The sequence below is a fragment of the Pongo pygmaeus genome, chromosome 3, assembly GCF_028885625.2.
Source record: "Pongo pygmaeus isolate AG05252 chromosome 3, NHGRI_mPonPyg2-v2.0_pri, whole genome shotgun sequence".
NCBI classification, from domain to species: domain Eukaryota; kingdom Metazoa; phylum Chordata; class Mammalia; order Primates; family Hominidae; genus Pongo; species Pongo pygmaeus.
In genome coordinates, this window is record NC_072376.2 from 165,367,383 (window position 1) to 165,385,239 (window position 17,857).

Below are 17,857 nucleotides of genomic sequence, written 5' to 3' on the forward strand. Positions count from 1 at the left end.
TCCAGGCTCTGTTCCATTTATAGAGCATAGGCACAGTAGATTTAGCATAATTCTTAAGGACCCTGTGATTTTCAGAATGACCAATGAGCACTGGCTTTCACTTGAGGTCACCAGCAGCATTAGCCCCTAACAAGAGAGTCAGCCTGTCCTTTGATGTTTTGAAGTCAGGTACTGACTTCCCCTGTCCAGCTAGAAAAGTCTTAGATGGCATCTTCCAATAGAGTGCTGTTTCATCTACACTGAAAATCTGTTATTTAGGGTAGCCACCTTCATCAGTGATCTTAGCTAGATCTTCTAGATAATTTGCTGCAGCAGCTTCTCCATCAGCACTTGCTACTTAACTTTGTACTTACACGTTATCAAGACAGCTTATTTCCTTAAACCTCAGGAACCAAACTGCTAGCTTCCAACTTTTCTTCTGAAGCTTCCTCACCTCTTACCCTTCATAGAATTGAAGTAAGTTCGGGCCTTGCTCTGGATTAGGCTTTTGTTTAAGGGAATGTTATGGTTGATTTGATCTTCTATCCAGACACTAAAACTTTCTCCATATCAGCAATAAGGCTGTTTTGCTTATAATTCATGTGTTCACCAGAGTAGCACTTTTAATTTCCTTCAAGAACTTTTCAGCTGGGTGTAGTGGCTCATGCTTATAATCGCAGCACTTGAGGAAGCCGAGGTGGGAGGACTGCTTGAGGTCAGGAGTTCAAGACCAGCCTGATCAACATAGCGAGACCCTGTCTCTATTTTTTAAACATACAAAAAAGTGAAAAAAAGAAAGGAACTTTTCCTCTGTACTCACAACTTGGATGTTTGGCACAAAAGGCCTAGCTTTTGCCCTGTTTCTGCTTTCACCATGCCTTCTTCACTAATCATTTCTAGCTTTTGATTTAAAATGAGAGACATGCAACTCTTCTTTTCACTTGAACACTTAGAAGCCACTGTAGGGTTATTAATTGGCATAATTTCAATGTTGTGTCTCAGGGAACAAGAAGGCCTGAGGAAAGAGAGATGGGAACAGCTGGTTGGTGGAGTGGTCAGAATACATACAACATTTATTCAGTTTGCCATCTTTTATTCTTCTATGGGTGTGGTTCATGGCATCCCCAAACAATTATGATAGTAACATAAAAGAGATCGCTGATCATAGATAACCATAACAGGTATAATAATAATGAAAAAGATTGAAATATTGCCAGAATTACCAAAATGGGACACAGAGACACACAGTGAGCTGCTGGAAAATGGCACCAAGAGACTTGCTCAACACAGGATTGCTCCAACCCTTCAATTTGCTTAAAAAAAAAAAATCATAAGCAAAGTGCAATAAACCACGGTGTGCCTATATAGTAAAAGTGATAACCTGATGCTTTATAATCTGAATTCTTCTAGCCTCTTGAAATCAGAAGAAATTCAGAAAAGCTCAGTGAATTCTTTATGAATTCAACTGAATTACCAGTTGCACACTGGTAGTGGAATAGTGAAGAGGCATGTAAAAAGTAAATTAACTGGCTTCAAGATATGTGTTGTATTCCCAAATCTGTTGAGTTTCCCAAATTTATAAGCCATTATGTAGTTGTAAGTGCAGTAAGTCTGAGTATTGTACTGAAGAGTTTCTATTAGAATCATTAAGACAGACATCAGGCATTTTAAGACACTTTGTCAAACTCTCTGTCTCTTTCTGCTTTGAGATGACACTTACTATGACAATTTAGAATGGAAATGATTGCTGAAGATAATCCAGATGACACTAGACTATTACTGATGAAGCTCTAGGGGAGTTTATATTAGATTAGCAGATCTATAATCTTTTTTAAAAAACTACTTCCTTTAGAGTAAAATAAAATACAGATACAGAAAACTATACAAAAACTTTATACCTTAGCATATTAAGAGAATACATTCTTGTGACCACCACACAGCAATTTGCCAGCGAGCCCAGAAGCTCCTCCAAGTGCTCTGATTCAGTCGTAGCCTTGACTGAACTTAGAGGAAGTCGTTCCCTTCCTCTAAGTAACTCACTTCTTTTAAATTATTCTTAATTACATCCTGTATTTATCATTTTATCAGCTAAGTAAGCCTCCCTAGATAACTATTATTTAATCCTGACCATTTTTAAGAAGAGTTGCTACTTCTATTCAGTCTCTTTTAATCTACAGGTTTATTTTCCATTCTTTTCTTTTTCTTAAAATTTATGTTTGATCTGGCTTTTAGTAGTGTAGATTTGACTGATTATTTACACATAACGCAATTCAGCATATTCATCTGGTCTCTTTATTTGTGGCAAATTGGAAGCTGGATCCAGAGGCTTTATTGAACTTGGTTTGTTCCTTTGTCTAATAATGTGTTACTTCACTATGTGTCATCTAGCATCTGGTTTCCTTCTTATGATTTTAGCAGCTGTTGATATTCACTGCCTCCATCCATTAATACACTGAAGGTGGCAAAATGGTGGTATTCTAATACTCTCGTTTCTTTTTAATTTATTAAAAGAAATGATTTCATAAAGAAATGCTTCCCTTATTTGCTATTTAATTCCTCAGTGCTATAGACCACTTAGAAAAGTTGGTAATGCTGTATTACATGGCTGTATTACTCTAGCATCAGCTAGTTGAGCTATTAGATAATATTTGACTTTGTAAAATATTTTGTAAATTTTGTAAAATTTTGTAAATTTTTATTGATAATTTTAAAAGTATAATTTTCTAAATTTCAGATTGGAGAAATAAAAATTTGCGAAACATGTCAAGAGTACACATTTTCCCAAATAATATACAACAGTGGTTTTATATTTGTAAAAACTTTGTAAATTTTTATTGATAATTTTAAAATTATAATTTTCTAAATTTCAGATTGGAGAAATAAAAATTTGCGAAACATGTCAAGAGTACACATTTTCCCAAATAATATACAACAGTGGTTATCAAACTTGATTTTGGTGCCTATCAGTGGTACCACCATACCTCTAAGGTCCATCAGAGGTAAACCATGTAAATGATAATTTTACCACTGGTACTTTTAAACAACAGAGAACCACACAGCAATGAGAATGAGAATGACAAACTGCAGCTAACAATACAGACAAATTTTACAGACATAATGCTAAGCAAAAACACCACAAAACAGACAGTATAAACTGTATTATTCCACTTTAAAGAGTTCAAAAAAGGCAAAACTAATCTATGGTGTTAAAAGTCACTATGGTGGTTACATTTGTGTTTGGAGGGGTGAGGTGCTAGACTATTTTCTAGAAGGAGTCACTAGAGGAGGTTCTGGAATAGAAGTAATGTTCTATTTTTTTATTTGAGTGTTATTACTTTTCTCAGTGTATGCTGTATTCCAGTAAAAGGTCAAAAAGGGAACAATTATGGTTTCCAGATTTGAGGGGGAAAAACACAACTTTCCTGCTGACAGAATTCCTTGGGAGATGCTTTTTCTTTTTTTCCATTTTTTGCAGAGATGGGGGTCCCACTATGTTGCCCAGGCTTGAACTCCTGAGTTCAAGTGATCCTCCTGCCTCGGCCTCCCAAAATACTGGGATTACAGGTGAAAGCCACCGTGCCTGGCCAGGAAGCTGCTTATTTTAAAATGTACATTGGGATTCGGTAGTAGGAACCAGTTTCTGCATTTTTAATATTTTCTACCCCCACAAGCAGCCACCCCCACAAAGCCACGACTTTGATGTGCATGGTCCAGGGGGCATTCCTTTGAGAACAAGACTTTTTGCATTTTTCTGAAACTTTGACTAACAGGACAATCAATGTTTATTAAATTTAATAAATAAAATGGTTCGAATATATTATGCACTTGACATTAAACAGAAATATAGCTAGAGACACTAAACCACACATCCAAAACTTAGAATAGTTCTATTACTTAAAACTCTCTCCATCTCTTATCATATTTGTTTAAAACCATCATATTCTTAGATCTTTTCATTTCTGTCACTAAACAAGAAGTACCCTGCACCACAGCCCACTTGTTTTAAGTGCCTGGTGAGTTACCGCATGTGTTAACAATGAGTGGAGAACGAAACCTGCTCAATTTCTTAATAGTCTGCTAGAGACACTCGAGTTTTATAATTAGCAACATGTTAAGGGATTCAAATTTAATTCATAAGTTACAAATCACTACATATCAAAGGTACGTAGGGTCAAAACCTCAAATACTAAATCTAATGCTGCTAAGGATCTAGAGTCAGCTAGTTATTAGGCAAATAAAGTGACACTGTGAACATCAAATGATATGTACTCTAGGCAAACTAAGACTTCTTGAAATTTAAAATAAAGCTAATGTTCACTTGCTTTGCAGATCACTGGCTCTGCAGGTCACTGGTTCAGACATCAACTGACTATGCATATGAATCACTTAGGAGTCTTGTTAAAATGCAGATTCTGAGTTGGTAAATCTGAAATGGGACCTGAGTTTCTGCATTTCTAACAAGCTCCCAGATGATGCCATTACTGCCAGTCAATGACTAAATTTTGAAGAGCAATGCTCCACTCTTGTCTACCTGCTTTGTTTTCACTGCTGCCAAAATAAACATCCTAAGGCATAGATATGACAGTGTCAGCTTCCTCCTTATATATTCCACCCTTTGGTGATTTCACAAGTTCATCTTCCTTACTGTGACACACAAAGACTCTCAAAAGTTGCATGTGGCCTCTCTTGAGCCTCATCTCTGAGACAACCTGCCTCATTTGCAGCAATTCCATACCCCATAATTCTATTTTAAGCCCAGCAAAACCAAACATCTCACATATCCTAACTCTTAATTATTCCCGTTTGTAATGTTTTGTTTTGTTTTCCTACTCCACCCCAGGTTCACCCTGATAGTACTTCAATACCCACTTTAAATATTGTATTCTTAGTAAAAATCTTCCAAGGTTTCCCTGGAAGGAGTTAAGTATAACTCCTAAACTCCTAGTAGAATGGCCAACTACAAAACAGATCCTATGAAAAACTTTCTCAGATGAAACAATTAAAATACCAGATAAAACAAAAATTAAAAGAGTAGGTCAGATAGATAAATATAACCACCATGTTGACATGAAGAAAAAAAAAAAAAAGAAATCCATATGGCCAAGTACAAAGGACCCTGGAAGCTAAGCATAGGCGAAAACGAACTTTTGCCCTGAGAGTTTTTCGAAACTTGGAAACCTGGGGTTTCTAACTTATGTACTGGCACAGGTGCTGAAGGCAACAAAATAAGCCAAAGGCCACATATGATAGTTCTCTAATAGGAAACACCCACATAAAGCTGGGAGCTGTACAAGGTGAATACCTATCATTGTTCAGGGTGAACAGAAAATAAACCCACCACACAAAAATGGACAGTCAGGGATTTTTCTGTCTCAGTTTTAGCTCCAGGTAAAGAAGCAGGATCCCCACCCCTGCCTACACCCCAAGAATTTATAACCATAAGCAGGCCCTCACACAGGGCTCTGTGTCGCTCTGAAAACCTCAAGCAGTGACCTTAATTAAAAGTGGTAACCAGGTGGTAATGTCCCTGGGCAACTAGCTGAAGCAAACCTTAGTTTTCTCTGAAGCAATATAAACTCAACTCAAGGCTCAAGAATTCCTACAGATAAAGCTCCAAGGAAGAATGCAGCTTGAGAGATGTATGACTAAATAAGCAAGACAGGTTAAGAGGTGTGGAAAAATAGAATCAAAGGTCTAGTATATATCTAGTTGGAGTTCCAGAAAGATATAAGCAGAAGAATGAGGAAGAGTAAATATTTCCAGAGATAATGGCTACGAACTTTTTTTTTTTTTTTTTTTTAAAACAGTCTCGCTCTGTTGCCCAGGCTGGAGTGCAGTGGCACAATCTCGGCTCACTGTAGCCTCCGCCTCCCGGGTTCAAGCGATTCTTCTGCCTCAGCCTCCAGAGTAGCTGGGACTACAGGCGCACGCCACCACGCCCTGCTAGTTTTTTCATTTTTAGTAGAGACGAGAGTGTCACCATATTGGCCAGGCTGGTCTCGAACTCCTGACCTGGTGATCTGCCCGCCTCGGCCTCCCAAAGGAAGCAACAGAGATCAGACCTGCAACAGGGGGATCCTCCACAAATAACCGGCCACTCAGCAGATGAAAACTGGTAGGTCATTTGCCCACTCAGATAACAGACAAGTGTAGTGGGCCCTCAGCCAGGACTACACGGACAAGAGAAGTCTAGCCTCTGTGAACTTTCAAAACCAGGGTTCTCATTCCATAACAGGGCCTCACAGTAATGAGAAACTGTGGGAGTGAAATAAAAACCGCACAGAATAGAGACAAAGGAAAGAGAAGGGCCACAAGAAACTTGGGAAAACAGAGTCAAGAAATCTCAGAAAACGATTTTAACACTGTACACAATACAGTGGGGAGCTCTGTAAAATTACAAAAACATTTACATTAATAGACGGACAATTTCACAGGCACAGTCAACTGGAGGTCTTTGAGAAAAACAAATAGGATGGTGACAGAGTTTAAAGTCATGCCACATGGGGAATCATTTAATGAAATTGGTGTGGTTACACTTGGAAAATAAGCTAGATAAAATTAGGATTAAATTTCATTTGTGTAGCAAACAGAGAGGCCATACCAAGTAGAAATTTCAAGAAGATTTCAACTTCAGTAAAGGAAGAATTCTGTAAAGATGTAATTGATCAAGAAATGCAACGTGTTACTCAGGGAGTGGAAGCTGCTGATCACTAAAGGTATTTAAGCAGAGGTTAGATTCTCTCTGATCAGAACCACTAGCATTTATTGATCAATGGCTGTGCATTGAGTGCTAATGTACGCATTTGACCTGTATTAACTTAGTTAATATTTACAATACCCTTTGAAGTGCATTATCCATATGCCATCCTCATGAACTCATTAAGATAACCTGGGAGTGTTAAGACCAGGCTTCCAATTAACCTCTGTAATGCATTAGCTTCTGTGACATTAGTCTGAGAACTTAAATGTCTAGAATCAGTTTCTAAACCTGTAAAATAAGGGGATTAGATAAGACTGCCTCTAAACCCTTCCAGATGAAGAGTCTTTGTATGCCTCATAATTCTGAAACCTAGAAGAGCAGTTTCCAGACCTTTTGGTCTTAGAACCTCCTTTACACTCTTAAAAATTATGAAGGACTCCCAAAAGTGTTTTGTTATGTGAGTTCTATCTGTTGAAGACTTACTGTATTAGAAATCAAAACTGACAAACTTTTAAAACATTAAGTATAATTGCATTAACTATCAGAGGAACATCATTGCAAGTTGTATAGTCAAATATACTTGGAAAAGAATGACAAGAAAAAAGCCAGTAACTTCTTAACATGTATTGTGAAAACAGGTCTGACCTTTCAGACCTCCTGCAAAAGGTTCAGCAACCAGTGGTCCCCAGACCAAACTTTAAGGACCATCGACCCTATTCCTGACCTTTGAGAGGTTAGAGAATGATTTTCTTGCCACCTAAAGAGTTGAAGCTACACCCTTTCCCATGGAACCTTGGGTATGTTTTTGGTTTGGAAGATAATTATTCTAATCTTGTAGGAAGTACCCAAAATGAGTCAAGATTTGAATTAGGTAACCCTAATGACTGCTGGTCTCGTTTCTACTGACACCATACTAAACTCATGACAAAGCAGCCCACTGGTGTGGTTATGCTTGGAAAGTAAGATAACATTAGGATTAAATTTCACTTGTGAGGCAAACAGAGAGGCCATACCAAGCAGAAATTTCAAGGAGAAGATTTCAACTTCAGTAAAGGAAGAATTTTATAAATATAAAATTCAACCGGGAGCTTTTTCCTAGTCTAATTTTATACTTACAAAATTTTTTATTTCTAATAAATATTCTTTATTCTTATCTAAAACCATTAGCTCAGCTGGAGCCAAGAATGGTTTATCTTTGACCACAATACTGTGTATTTCCACTGTCCTGGGACTGGAATTCAGAAAGAGAGATTCAAGGGACTACTTTTATCAGATGGATTGTGCCTACGAGGCAGTGTAGCACAGGTTCTGAACCTCATTTCTTCATCTGTAATACAGCATCTATATCATAAGTCTGCTGTAACAATGAAATCACAATTCATAGGTAAAACATTTAACAAGGCTTAGTACAAAATAAGATTCAATAAGAGTTAATAACAGTTATTCTGGAGTTGTGTTGAGAATTGGTAAGGAAGCAAAATGAAATATATTCAAACAAAGCTGAATATATTCTTTGGGTCAGAGTCCAGGGAATTTGATTTCATTGTTTTGCCTAAAATCTTATCAATTCAGATTGTCAAAGTATTTATAATCAAATATAAGTATAGATTGTACTTAACAGATTCACACATAGCTTTCGGAACACTTTGGCTGGGCTCATGCCTGTAATCCCAGCACTTTGGGAGGCCAAGGCAGGTGGATCACCTGAAGTCGGGAGTTTGAGACCAGCCTAACCAACATGGAGAAACCCCGTCTCTACTAAAAATACAAAAATTAGCCGGGCATGGTGACACATGGCTGTAATCCCAGCTACTTGGGAGGCCGAGGCAGGAGAATTACGTGAACCTGGGAGGCGGAGGTTGTGTTGAGCCGAAATCGGGCCATTGCACTCCAGCCTGGGCAACAAGAGCGAAACTCCATTTCAAAAAAAAAAGAACACTTTAGAAAGTAAGAACAATCAAACTGTGTACATGAGTTTTTGGGTGTGGGGAAGAAGTGAGGTGGTGGTACAAATTAACAAGACCCTTTAGTCCTGAAGCAGTCTAGATAAAACACTTTAATCAAATCTCATTTGATTTCTTTTACTTTGTTAGGGGGAAGTTGGGTGGTGGGGGGCAGCAGGGGAGGAGAGGGGAGAAGGCTCATGACCCTGATGATTGAAGGAAAAGCAATGTGTAGGAGGTCTGAGAAAAAGAGTTGTAGTTATCTTAACAAGGGTCTTTTTATATAAAAGAGTCATAATAGCATCATGTCACTGTCACCTGCACCTTGTTTTCTCTTGATACAGCAAGATACTAAGTATGCTGGAAGCCATGCTGGAAGACAGCTTGGCTTAGTGGAAGGAGCATAAATTTTGACTCAGACATATCTGAGTTTCAAATTTGGTAGTGAATCTTACTAACTATAAATCTTTGGGCAAGTAACCTTAATCCAAGCCTGTTTCCTATTTTGTAAACCAGGAATGATTTCAAACTTCGGGATTAAATGAATATGCAGTCACTAATATATTGTTGGTATGTAGTAGGCATTCTGTAAATGTTTGCTGATTAACTGAATGCAGTGGAATCATCTTTACTAACGTGAATATATAACTGGCTTCATACCTACAAGATTTTCTGCTAATATTTTAGTTCTGTATCTTGAGTAGCTAAATTGGTGTTGTAGAAAAAAGAAGGCATATTTTATGGCTTTGTTGTTGTTGTTATTGAATGAGTACTCCAATTTTGCCTGTGCAAGAGGAATAACTTCAGAATGACAAGGAAATCCAGAAAACCAGAATGAAGGAAACCTTTTCAGAAACTTGAAGATCTAAGAAATACCCCTTCAACAAATCTGAAATCAGTGCTTTTGGAGAACAGTGACCATGGTTACTATCTTTCTAGTTCTCTGAACGGCTGAGTTTAGTGGTAAAATCCTGAAGCAGTCCTCATTGTAATAAGAAATTCAAGTTGTGGCCAACTGACAATGCTTTCTCTTAGTTTTAGGTTGAATGTACAACACAGCGTTATTTGTATTGAAAGTGAGGGTGTTTTGAAGTTTGAGAATGTCAGCTACTGCCTTGTTAGGTTTGTCCAGAAATACTGTTCTATAACCTGAAAAACTTTTTAAATTTCTTGTGTGAAAAATTACAGATCATTACATAAGATATTGTTTACTGATTTATCCACTAAGATAGTATAGCTTTATTTGTACATACAGAAGATCTTTATAAGAAAATCATGATATTTCTTACCATTAAAAAAAAAAGTTCTGTCTGTACTAAAAAAAAGAAAGAAAAAAGAACAGTTTTAAGTGGGTTATAACGTTTCTTGGTGTTAGAATTAATGTTGTAGGTATCTGCAGTTTTTTGGGTTTTGTCAGTGGTGGTGGTGGTAGGTTTGGCTTTTTCAGTCACAGTATTGACAGATAAGAACACTAGAGGGAAGAAACCAGGGTAGAAAGAAGTTCATTTTGACTGGTTTCTATTTTAGTTATGCAACTTTCAGAAATTTTCTTATCTATATATCTTGCAAAGGTCTAACTAGGATGGATATTCTTCTGATAATCTTTAAAATTAGTATGTTTAAGCAACTACATTATATTTATTTTTGCATTCAGGGTATATACCTTTGGTCAGTATTGTATCCCCAGTGCCTGACATATATTTCTCTTTTCCAATTCAAATACACATTTTTGAAACCACACTGTGTGCGGTACAATCAAACAGTATCTCCTTCAATATATCCACCCAGCCTTCCTGACAAGAATTTGAAGAGGAAAATGGAATGAGTGTTTCTGAGAGTCTATCTGTCAATAGTGATTGCCAGCCATATTCATCTAACTGTGGTAACTGTTTGCCTTAGAGAGCAAGAAAAGAAATCTAGACAGGAGTTTCTGAAATGGGAAGGAGATGAAATAAAAGCAGTGTGGATATACCTGAGTTTTAACTGCATTCTGTCAAAAGACAAAGTTACAACAGTTTAGTTACAGATCTAACTGGCATTTATTTGCATTTCATGAATCAGGGCAGCCCCCATTCTGCAAGGTAGAATGAGAGGTCCTACTGAGCAACAGCACAACAGTGGGTTTTATAAGGTGGGAACAAGGAAACAGAACAGGAAAAAAAAGCTGATTGGTTAATATCAGGTTACTTCAGTTTACTTCTTCTAAGGGTTTAAAGCACAGGGGATTCAGCTAGACTGGAATCTCCTGTTTTCAGGAAAAAAAAATGGTCTGCTTTGGGATCTATCTGCTTCCTGGAAGTTTCTATTTGATTATGTGGCAGTTAACATGAATGACTACATTTTAGTTTGATCTGGTCCACTGGGGCCTAGGGCAGGAGCACAGTCCAAAACAATGGTGTCCCATAATTTTTATTGAACAATACTCACCAAATGAAACCTCCCAGGAACCCAGATAAAAGAGTATCAAACAGTAGTAAATGAAAATAAAATGCCTAATTTAAAAAGTAAATAACAAGAGGACACTTTTTTCTCCTTGTGGTTCATATTTAATAATTGCCATGCCAAAATTATGATTACTAAGATCGGAATCCTATCTTAAAAAACAGACTCACTAGTTTTATACAGTGGTAGCTTATTCTGAAGCTCAAAACCCTCTTCTAAAATGATTGTGAGGCAGAGTGGAGTCCACAGCTAAAAGGATTTGAATCAGTACTTGCTACTCTTCAGAGTCTCATTGTGATTGTGTAGAGGCTCCCTGTAAAGATGCTGAGTTATTTCTGAAATTTAGCAGATTCTGGTTTTCTCTGGTTCTGTAGTCATTGGCTGTTTAGGGTAGTGGTTTCAAATGTGCTTCCTTCTAGTATAGCTACTTATTTGGTCCTACCATATTCTTCAGTCACAATTCTCTCTACCTCCTAGAGAATGTTTCACCGTGAACTATGTGCTGACTTGGAATACCAAGAGTTGTGAACTCTAGGAAAACTGTCACCTTGCCTGTTGAAGTGGAAAAAAATCAGTATTCCAGGCCTCTGTCCTAGCTTTCTAACATGAGCATATCTGGTATTAGAACAGGGAAGTCCCAACTAAGGAGAGCAAAGAAAAGAAGACAAAAGCATTCTTCAACATGGAACAGATTCACAGTAGGAGTTACAGACAGAGATGTTTTTAACTTGCCTTCAACTAATATGTAATTTAATTGAGGTACTTTTTATATAAAGTAGAATGCACAGTGAGTTTTGAAAAACATATATATCTATGTATACAACACCTTAATCAAGATATAGAATATTTCAGCCAGGTATGGTGGCTCACGACTGCAATCCCAGCACTTTGGGGAGCCAAGGCAGGTGGATCATTTGAGGTCAGGAGTTCAAGACCAGCCTGACCAACATGGTGAAACACCATATCTACTAAAAACAAAAACAAAAAAAAATTAGCCGGGTGTGGTGGCACAAGCCTGTAGTCCCAGCTACTAAAGAGGCTGAGGCAGGAGAATCACTTGAACCTGGGAGGCACAGGTTGCAGTGAGACAAGGTCGCGACACTGCACTCCAGCCTGGGAAACAGAGCAAGACTCTGTCTCAAAAAGAAAAAGATATAGAATATTTTCATCACTCCATAAAGTTCCCTCTTTTCTCATGTCCCATTCCCATTCCAATCACTCCTTAGCACATTTAGATAACTACTGTTCCATCAGTGCAGATTAGTTTTGTGGATTTTTAAGCATCATTTTAATATGATGTTTATATGACTCATACTGCATTACTTTTGTTGTCTTTTTCCTTAATTCAGCTTACTGTTTTTGATATTCGTGTTGTCACATGTATCAGAAATCCATTCTTTTCTGTCCCTGTGTACTTTCTATTGTATGAATATACCTCAATTTATTTATCACTTCTCTTGATGAATGTTGGAGTTGTTTTCAGTTTTTGGTTATTCTGAATAAAGCTGCTATAAGCATTCTTGTGCCAGCCTATTTGTGGACATTTCTCTGTGTAAATAACTAAGAGTGCTTGCTCATAGGGTGAGTGTTTTTTCTAAGAAACTGTCAAATAGTTTTCCACAGGGTTGGGACCATTTTACACTTCCACCAGCCATGTATGAGAGTTTCAGCTGCTTCCTATTTTCACCAACATTCAGTGGTGACTGACTTCTTTTAATTTTAGCTATTCTTGTCGATGGAAAGTAGTACGGCATTGTGGTTTTAATCTGCATCTCCATGGTGGCTAACATTATTGAGGACTTCTTCATGTATTAACCCTTCTCATATCTTCTTTAGTCAACTGTTTTTTTCACCACTTTTTCACTCGATTAAAATTTGCATTAAAAATAAACAAATAAATAAATCAATGACTTCTGTGATTGTTTGCCCTTTCTCAGACAGATTTCATCTTACATATGCAAACACTGAAGTCATGGTGACTGTTGCGCTCTACCTAAAAAGAAGGAATCTATGTGCTCTCAGTCACAGGGTTTTTTCCAGTAGTCTTCAGTCTTGAACTTCAGCAAACAGAAATATCCATAACAATTTAAAATGGACACTTACATTTTCATGTTTAAAAATCAATATTCACTATGCTTTCTAGTTTACAATCTGAAAAAAAAATTATTGACTACTTTCTAGGAAATGGAAAAATTATTCCATGCATCTTACATGTATTTGTTGGTTAATGCTTTTAGAAATTATAGGAAGTAACAGAATACAGTTGTCCCTCAACATGAGTTTGAACAGCGCAGGTCTACTTATACGTGGATTTTTTTTCAATAAATACAGTCAGCTCTCCATATCCACATATCAAAAGTATTCTCCACATTCATGGGATATAGAAACCCGAGTATACAGAGGACCAACTTTGCATATATGTTGGTTCTACAGGACTAGTACACCTAGATTTTGGTGTATGTGAGGGTCCTGGAACCAATCCCCTGCAGATACTGAGGGATGCCTATATATGGACAGTAAGTGTCATATGGACAGCTGAGTTTCACTTCCTGAATGTGGAAAAGAACCAATTATTTATTGTCTGTGTATATACATGAGTATATCCTTGCATTTTAAAGCTCAGTACTATAATGCAAACTTGCTATGTGGTACCAATTAACATCAAAAAGAGGGAATAAAGTAGAAGTAGTTTTTGCTTTCTTCATGAAATTGGAAAGTAAGACATGTGCAATAGCAAGCATGTTCACTTTTCTAGCCTTCTACTTCTTATAATGTATATAAAAAAGATAATATGTTCATCAAATCTGTCCTCTATGCCTTAGTTTACCCCCGTCCTAATAATACTGCATTGCCTTCTTAGTCTCTATGTCCCCAACTTTCTCCTGAATGTTCCACCACTATTTACTGACTTTTTTATAAAGAGAAAAGAGAGGTTCTTGTATCAAGACCTATGCCATTCAATTTCCGTAGTTCCTTGACAAGGATATATAGAAGGGAGAGGGAAGGTGACTTCCTTACCAGCAGGGTAAGACAAAAATCGTTAAAGAGAAGAAAATATCATTTGCAAAGATACAGACATATGAGAGCATACAACATACTGAAATACAAATAGATCAATATTGTTGAGAAATATACAATTTCAGACAAACTGATGTGTATAGATAGAGGTTTGTATAATGTGCTTCAGAGTTTAGATTTTATCCTACAGAACAGTGGTTTTCAGAAATTCTGTAGTCACTCAGGGGTTCCTAATTCTCTGTTCCCCCAACCACCTTTCCCACACACACACACACACACACACAAGCTCTTCCTTTACATGTTTAATATTCTGCCTTCATTTGAGCAATAGGTTCAGCATGCAAAAGGTTTGGAAACTACTAATGAGATGTTGGTATTTCATGTTCTGGCAGCAGTATAGAAAGTAGATGAAAAAGGTGGGAGACAAAAGATAGGCAAATGACTAGGGATGCTATTCCAATAGTTCAAGCAAGAGACAGATGGCATCTGCTTCAACAGGACTAAACAAGTGGGACTGATTGTAGACATCCTTAAGAGGTAGACTTAGCAGGACTTAGTGATATGTATAGTGACAAAATTGTGGAGACAAGGCAAAGGTCTTTTGCAACAAATGATGTTAACCAGAATGATGTCCAAATCCCTCCCCAACTCCCCTGCTTTTTTAACTTTCAGAAAAGTTCTACATACAGTACAGTATTAAGAACTTACGTTTCCCCCAGGGCATTGAAAATAAGTTTCCAGGCCGGGTGCAGTGGCTCAAGCCTGTAATCCCAGCACTTTGGGAGGCCGAAGAAGGTGGATCGCCTGAGGCCAGGAGTTTGAGACCAGGCTGGCCAACATGGTGAAACCCTCTCTACTAAAAATGCAAAAAATTAGCCAGGCATGGTGGCGGGCGCCTGTGATCCCAGCTACTCAGGAGGCTGAGGCAGGAGAATCACTTTAGCCCGGGAGGTGGAGGTTGCAGTGAGCCAAAGATCGCGCCACCACTGGAAACTACTCCAGCCTGGGTGACAGAGCAAGACTTCATCAGAAAGAAAAGAGAAGGTGTGGAAGGGCGAGGCCTGGGGAGGGGAGGGCAGGGGAGGGGTGTCCAACATGATGCACTATCCCCTACCAAACACGTAAGTATGCATTTCTTATAAAAAGGACATTCTTCTTCATAATCACAATATAAACATTAAAGTAAGGAAAATGGCACTGACATATCAGACCGTCTATTCCTCAGAACCCATTTGAGTTTCGTATCTGAAATACTTCCTTGATCCTTTCTTTACTTTCATTCCTTTAACAACTTTGAAAGATTATAAGCCATTCATTTTGTATAACGGTCCTTAATTTTGGTTTGTCTAATTTTGGATTCACATTCTGCATCACAGGCAGGAATATGATGGAAGTGATACTATGTTTCTCTCATTGCTTTGTATTATCAGGTAGGCATATTTCCAGTTCGTCCCATTATTGATCTTCACTTTCAACCTTTCTCAATCTTTCTACACTGGAGGAACACTTAAAATAATTTTCAGATCTCAGGAACCCCTGCATTAAAATGGTTATATCTACAACTCACACTACATTAGCTTGATTACTAAGTTGTAGATATAATAATTCAATGATACTTGTCAGTGCTCTTCTGAGTAGACGATTTTTTTTCTGCGGGTTTGTTTTACAGGCATACCTCATTTTACTGGACTGCAGTTTACTGCACTTCACAAATAGTATATTTTTTTAAAAATTGGAAGTTTGTGGCAATCCTATGTTGAGCAAGTCTATCAGCACAATTTTTTCAAAAGCATGTGGTAACTTCATGTCTCTGTATCATATTTTGGTAATTCTTGCAGTATTTCAAACTTTTCCATTATTATTGTATCTATTATGATGATCAATGATCAGTGATCTTTCATATTACTACCGTAATTGTTTTGGGGTACCACAAACCGCACCCATGGAAGACGGCAAAAATGTTGTGTATTGTGACTACTCCACCAACCAGCCATTCCCCCATCTTTCTCCCTCTCCTTAGGCCTCCCTATCCCCTAAGACAAAACAATATTAAAATTAGGCCAATTAATAATCCTAAAACGGCCTCTAAGCATTCAGGCAAAAAGGAAGAGTCTCACTTTAAATCAAAAGCTAGAAATGCAAAAGAAAAGTTCTTGAAGGAAATTCAAAGTGCTACTCCAGTGAACACATAAATGATAAGAAAGTGAAATAGTCTTATTGTTGATATGGAAAAAGTTTGAGTGATCTGAATAAAAGATCAAATCAACCATAACATTTCCTGAGGCCAAAGCTTTATCCAGAGCAAGGCCCTAACTCACTTCAATTCTATGAAGGCTGAGAGAAGTGAGGAAGCTTCAGAAGAAAAGCTGGAAGCTAGCAGAGGTTGGTTCACAACCTTAAAAAAAGAAGCTGTCTTGATAACATATAAGTACAAGGTAAAGAAGCAAATGCTGATGGAGAAGCTGCAGCAAGTTACCTAGAAGGTCTAGCTAACTAAGATCACTGATGAAGGTGGCTACACTAAACAACAGATTTTCAATGTAGATGAAACAGCCCCCTGCTGGAAGATACCATCTATGACTCTTCTAGCTGGACAGAAGAAGTCAATACCTGCCTTCCAAACTAAAGGACAGGCTGACTCTCTCGTTAGGGGCTGATGCTGCTGTTGATTTTAGGTAGAACAGTGCTCATTTACCATTCCAGAAACTGTAGAGCTCTAAGAATTAGGCTAAATATACTCTCCCTGTGCCCTACAAATGGAATAACAGAGCCTAGATGGCAGCACATCCATTTACTGCAAGACTTTACTAGACATTTTAAGCCCACTGTTGAGACCTACTGCTCAGAATGAAAGATTCCTTTCAAATATTACTCATTGCTCAATGACAATGAACCTGGTCACCCAAGAGCTCTGATGGAGATGTAAATGGAGATTCATGTTGTTTTCATGCCTGCTAATACAATACCTGTTCTGCAGCCCATTAATCAAGGGTCATTTCTACTTTCCAGTCTTGTTTTAGAAATACGTTAGCTGTTTTATATATACATACATAGTGAATCCTCTAATGGATCTGGGCAAAGTAAATTGAAAACCTTTTGAGAAGGATACTGCACTCCAGATACCATTAAGAATATTTGTGTTTCACAGAAGGAGGTCAAAATATCAACATCAACAGGAGTCTGGAAGAAGCTGATTCCAACCCTCGTGGATGACTTTGAGGGGTTCAAGACTTCAGTGGAGGGCTACTCAGGAGGCTGAGGCAGGAGAATCACTTGAACCCGGCAGGCGCAAGTTGCAGTGAGCTGAGATCGCGCCACTGCACTCCAGCCTGGGAGACAGAGCCAGACTCCATCTCAAAAAAAAAAAAAAAAATTTTCAGTGGAGGAAGTCACTGTAGGTGTGGTAGAAATAGCAAGAGAACTAGAATTAGAACTGGAGTTTGACAATGTGACTAAACTGTTGCAATCTCATAATAAAACTTGAATGGATAAGGTATTGTTTCTTCTGAATGAGCAAGAAAAGTAGTTTCCTGAGACAAAGTCAAACAATTTAGAATACTGCATACACTTAATTGATAAACCAGCGGCAGGATTTGAAAGGACTGCCTCCAGTTTTGAAAGAAGTTCTACTGTGCGTAAACTGCTATCAAACAGCATCACACGCTACAGAGAAATTGTTCATGACAGGAAGAGTCAATCAATGCAGCAAACTTCACTGTTATTTTAAGAAACTGACATAGCCATTCCAACCCTCAGTAACCATCACTCTATCAGT

At 37.8% G+C, this 17,857-nt stretch overlaps 1 protein-coding gene across 6 annotated transcripts in view; it reads right to left on the reverse strand.

Moving 5' to 3' along the window:
- The window catches only part of FBXW7 (F-box and WD repeat domain containing 7), a 211,096-nt gene that overhangs the window by 101,174 nt on the left and 92,065 nt on the right, over window positions 1-17,857 (reverse strand). Inside the window, exon 1 of one of the 6 annotated variants that reach the window (XM_054484353.2) lies at window positions 800-8,237. The exons of the other annotated variants lie outside the window; for them this stretch is intronic. The gene's annotated coding sequence lies outside the window, so the exon portion shown is untranslated. Of the gene's footprint in view, window positions 1-799; window positions 8,238-17,857 lie in introns of those variants that run through there. 6 annotated transcript variants of the gene reach the window in all.